Raw genomic sequence first — 6363 nt, 5'->3', positions numbered from 1 at the left:
CTATATCCCTTCTTAATATTGAAAGGTTTTGTTAGTTTCTGAGGTGAATACTGACATGTTTGTGCTTTATAAAGAATATTTCCATAAAAAATCGGATGTGAAATACCCGAACGTATAAGAAGTCTGCATGTTGAGCTATATTTACCAATGATGTCCTTATACCGATGATAAAATGTAGTAAATGTTTTGACTAGTTTGTGATATCTTAAACCCTGATGTAATAGTTTTTCAGTTATACATAAATTTCTCTCGTTAAAATCTAAAACATTGTTACATACACGAGCGAATCGTACAAGTTGAGATATATAAACACCGTACGATGGTGACAAGGGAACGTCACCATCTAAAAATGGATAATTAACGATAAGAAATGAAAAATCATCTCTTTGTTTTTCAGATGTTGTTTCGATGGGTCTTTCCTGATTTTTGTCATAAATTGTAACTCATAGCAACAGGTCCGCAATAAGTGGTGCACAGTTAGTCCCCATTAGAATTCCGATAACCTGACGATATACGGAATCTCCAAAGCGAACAAAAATGTTATCTAGTAAAAATTCAAGGGAATATATAATATCGAAGCATGTCCAATTGACATAGTTTTTTTGTTTATTGCTACTAAAAAATGACCTAAAAGAGTTTGAACATATATATTCATTTTCTGACTTTTTAAATGCCCATTTAATTAGTGGTGTGATTTTTGTCTTAATGAGAAATAAACATTTTATAATATCAAAAGTACACTGAGCGTTTTGCAACATAAAAAGTATATCCATTAAAATATATGAAACTAGTATTTACAATAAAATATGAAAGCCCATATGTTATAAAATCCTAAAACAAACAGATTTGTAATATATTGTTTATAAAACTATCAAATTAAAGTTACAGTAATATTGAGTAAAGATATCTGCAAATAAAAATTTCAAAAGGTATTATATAAAATATAAATTGACGTCGAAAGTCACTGAACTGTGAACTAAACGAATCGTTGATTGTGAAAGATGAGACACTGTCATTATAGAATGTCGATATTAAACAAAAGGTTTTTTTTGCGTTTTTTTTCTACAGTGGGAGATCTTAACCATCCGAAATTTCAATCAAAATGTATCAAATATACAAGCTCTACATTATGTGACAGTTTATTGTTCTTTGTTCGAAACAGAAAGATAAGTTTATCACACACAATAGTGAACATTCTTGATCAATCCGCAGTAAAAAAAATCATTTCTAAATGAACGATGCTTGTGGGCGTGTTTTCGAGTTATCTATCCAATGCCAGATATGGTTCCAATCAATTGAAAACAAGACCACGTTTTATAGTCATAAACAAACTATTGTCTAGAAACATCCACCAACGGTCTACTTTGATGGCATATTTTACTGGTAATTAAACGATTACATATAAACTATAATACTAACACTTGTATTCCGTCAGTTTACAATTATGTGTCTTTCCTACAGCAGAAAATAATGTAATACAACTTTAAAATTTTGATGGATTCAGTCGAGGATTATGCCAGGCAATGGGCTAAGCGCGAGAAGGAAGACGTAGACACTCTATCCGAATGGATAAAGGCAGTGAGGTCCTTAATACAAATCAGAATTAAGAAACTGAATGGGTCCATCAATGCCCATGCTACGTCAATTTTTAAAGACCCAAATGTTGCTAAACACCTATCCGACCTCCATGATAAATATGTTGTTGTCCCCGCAGACAAAGCCCCAAATAACATCGTTTTTGTCTGTAAAAGTCATTACATTAATTGCTTGATAAACGAATTAGGTATAGACAATTCACTTGGAAACTCAACATATACCCTCACGACACTTACCAAAGAGGAAATCCTGGATAATCATAGGTCTGTTCTTTGTTCCTTTGGTATTTCAACCAAAGATGAAGAACTGGATCTTCCATCACTGTATTGGATACCTAAACTACATAAGTGTCCTTACAAACAGCGGTATATTGCTGGGTCTTCCAAGTGCTCCACAAAACCTCTTTCTAAATTATTAACATCCATTTTATCAGCAATCAAAGACGGGCTTCAAAGTTATTGTGAAACGGCCTATTCTAGAGGTGGCGTGAATCAGATGTGGATACTTAAAAATTCCAAAGATCTTTTAGAGTACATACAATCTAACTCTCTTTCATCTTGTAACAGTATTAAAACATTTGACTTCTCTACTCTTTACACAAGTATTCCACATTCCAAACTTAAAGACAAATTAAAAGAGTTGGTATTACTTTGCTTCATAAAAAAGAATGGCCAACGTAGATACAAGTATCTTGTCTTAGGGAGGGATAAATCATACTTTGTAAAGAATCACTCTGATTCAAACAAAAAATTCTCTGAAACCGATATTATCAAGATGCTTGATTTCTTGATTGACAACATATTTGTTACGTTCGGAGGACGTGTTTTTCAACAGACTGTCGGCATACCAATGGGAACAAACTGTGCCCCTCTACTTGCTGACTTGTTTCTTTATTATTATGAGGCTGACTTCATGCAGGAACTTCTTAGGAAGAAAGATAAGAAGTTAGCAATATCCTTTAACTCTACTTTCCGCTATATAGATGACGTTCTTTCACTAAACAATTCAAAATTTGGTGACTATGTGGAACGCATCTATCCCATCGAATTGGAGATAAAGGATACTACAGATACAGTTAAGTCAGCTTCATATCTTGACTTACATCTAGAAATTGACAATGAGGGTCGGTTGAAGACAAAACTTTACGACAAAAGAGATGATTTCAGCTTTCCAATTGTGAACTTTCCATTTCTAAGTAGCAACATTCCAGCAGCACCTGCATACGGGGTATATATCTCTCAATTGATACGATATTCCCGTGCTTGCATTTCCTATCATGATTTTCTTGATAGAGGGTTACTGCTCACAAGGAAGCTATTAAATCAAGAGTTCCAAATGGTGAAGTTGAAATCATCCCTTCGTAAATTTTACGGACGCCATCACGAGTTGGTTGACCGTTATGGAATAACCATTTCACAAATGATATCGGATATGTTCCTCACGTCGTAACTACAATCCCCTTCCCTTTCATGAATTTGACCTACCGAATTAGACTATTTACCGGATTTGTAATCACATAAGCAACACGACGGGTGCCGCATGTGGAGCAGGATCTGCTTACCCTTCCGGAGCACCTGAGATCACCCCTAGTTTTTGGTGGGGTTCGTGTTGTTTATTCTTTAGTTTTCTATGTTGTGTCATGTGTACTATTGTTTTTCTGTTTGTCTTTTTCATTTTTAGCCATGGCGTTGTCAGTTTGTTTTAGATTTATGAGTTTGACTGTCCCTTTGGTATCTTTCGTCCCTCTTTTTATACTTAAGGATGTTCGCTTGTCATGTTTTGGGAATTTTTGTCAGATTTTCAGAACGCTCCTTATTTATCCATTTGAATGCCTTAAAATTGTTTGCACATTAGCCCCTATTTTTCTTTTTATAAATCTTTTGCATATATAATTATAAGCCACTTGTAAAAGTCTTATAAAATCTTAATTTTTTTTTTAATAGTTTTTGAGAACTTTAACTTTTTTATGATAAAGCTAAAAAAACAAGAGAGAACATTTTCCCGCCAAAATTTCAATGGCTTTTTATCTCGAAAACAAGCAGATTGACTTTTATATATTTTTTTTATTTTTTTATTCCTTTTATTAATCCCCTATCAATATTTACTAGTTTTATGAAAAGCTATTTATTTTGAATCTGAGTAGCGAACTTCCTTAAGCACTATTTTTAATGTTAAAAATTTTAACCTATCAATGATTGCTTTCAAGACAATAAGAAAATAAATTAAAAAAAAAAAAAAGAGACTGGTATATTTGATCGTAAAAGGGAAAATTGATATAACAGTTAAATGAAACAATCAGTAGTAAAGATTTTAAAGAATCTTACGAAAAATATTTGAAAAACGAAGATAGATAAAATGTTATCAACAGTAAAGATGGTTACCAAAAACCTTTTTCAGTTAAACAAGAAACACCGATTTTTTTTAAAAATATATCAGATTTACAAAATTTAGAAAATCTACCCTTATTGTACAGGATACCAAAACTTTACTAAAATCCTAACATGAATAAGGAAAGATTCATATCTGGATCATCAAGATGTCATCGTTACATTTTTCTAAAGTACTGACTATTTTATTTTTACAGTAAAAGATGGCCTTAAGAAATAGTGTGATGCAATATATTTAACAAGTGCTGTCAATAAGATGTTGATTCTTAAAAATTCAAAAAATCTACCGAAATCCTAAATCATAATATCTGCAATTTTGAAGAAGCACCAAGACCTTTGGATTTTCTGAGCTTTACACTACTATTCCCAATCCTCAAATGAAAGAGCGACTTTTCCATCTCATTGAACAGAGCTTTTTCTATAAAAATTGGAATCGTAAATACAAATTTCTTGCATTGGGATTTAATACTTCTTATTTTGTGAAGAACCACACTGATTCTATCAGAAAATATAATGAAGACGATATTATAAAAATACTGGACACATTGATCAACAATATGTTAGTTGAATTTCAAGTATTGACATTTTAGCAGACATTCAATATTCCAATGGGTACTTATAGTGCACCCCTACTGGCCGATTTGTTTTTGTACTCAGAATTCATTCGACACCTTTTAAAAGACAACAAAAAAGCACCTTGCGAAATTCTTTTAATTTTACTTTAGATATATTGATGATGGCCTATCACCTCAAATCCCATATTTGAGTCAGAACTTGCTTCTCACACAAAAAGTTTTATCACAAAAATACTGAACACAGAGGAAAATTAAAAAAGGAAGTCCCTAATCAAATGGCAAAATAGAAACTCAAACACATCAAATTGATAACAACTGTCTTATTCTTGACTTGATACAGGCATTTTCTTATGTAGAAAATGGTCGAGTAAACCTGGTTTTATAGCTATCTAAACTTCTTACTTGTACGACAGTCGCATAAAAATCCATTACATTGTAAACGACGTAAGAACAAAACATACAGTGAACTTGAAATTAATATTCCGATACTAGGACTGCTTCAACCTTGATATTTTCCTCAATATTGACACAGATGGTTGTCTTCTATAAAAAAAAAATACGAAACAAGATAATTTAAACTTCCAAATTATCGATTTCCCATTTCGAAGCAGTAACATACCCTCTGCCCCGTCGTATATTGTTTACCTTTCTCAATTGATACGTCATGTTCGTGTATGTTCGCTCTATACTAAGCTTCATATACATAAGTGTGCTCTTCACGCAGAAAATATTGAGTTATGAAGAGAAAAGATTTAAAATGACACTACGTAAATTTTATGGACACTATATCACGAGTTGTTTGAACTTTAGGATGTGTCTTTCTCTAAACTAACTAACGACATTTTATCACGTCTTATATTGTGGTTAATCATATACGTCGTGTGGTCTGATTAGTACCGAATGGGACCTATTCCTGAAAATAACTGTTTTTTCGAGAGTGAATTCGAATTGCTGTGCGACGTTTTTCATTATTTATTTATCCAACATTTATGTATTTGATTATGATGTTTCTTCTGTAAGTCTGGTTGGATATATTGTTATGTTTTCGCTGTTGGAGACGACTTACAAATGTAGTTCGATGTTTAAATATCCAGCTTTCGGGTATCTAGTGTTATTTTCTTATACATGTGGATCTGGTGGGTAATTTTTTTTGCAAAACGTTTAGTACTTTCTTTGGCCTTTTAACTTTTTTGGATTCGAGCGTCACTGAGGAGTCTTTTGTAGACGAAACGCGCGTCTGGCGTATATACAAAATTTAGTCCTGATTTCTATGATGAGTTTATTTACAACCACTGGGTCGATGCCACTGCTGGTGGAGATTTATTTCCCGGAGGGTATCACAAGCCCAGTAGTCAGCACTTTTTGTGCTGACATGAATTATCATTGATTTGGTTATATTTATAAATTAACTGTTTACAAAATAATTTTGAATTTTTTGAAATACTAATGCTTTTCTACCTCAGGCATATAGATTACCTTAGCTGTATTTGGCAAAACTTTTACGAATTTTGGTCATCAATGCTCTTCAACTTCGTACTTTATTTTGCCTTTTAACCTTTTTGGATTCGAGCGTCACTGATGAGTCTTTTGTAGACGAAACACGCGTCTGGCGTATATACAAAATTTAGTCCTGGTATCTATGATGAGTTTATTTTGTACTGTTGTCGTTGAATTAGTTCAGTTTTTTCATTTGTTTTTCTTCTGTATCTTACCATATATAAATAAAAAAAAGGTTTCGTTATGGTAAACGTTTTGTTTCATATGGTTTTTAAATAAATATGGACAGATTATCTGGTTTCTTACTC

This window comes from Mytilus edulis, chromosome 10 (genome assembly GCF_963676685.1).
Source record: "Mytilus edulis chromosome 10, xbMytEdul2.2, whole genome shotgun sequence".
Classification (NCBI taxonomy): domain Eukaryota; kingdom Metazoa; phylum Mollusca; class Bivalvia; order Mytilida; family Mytilidae; genus Mytilus; species Mytilus edulis.
This window is presented reverse-complemented; position numbering follows the sequence as displayed.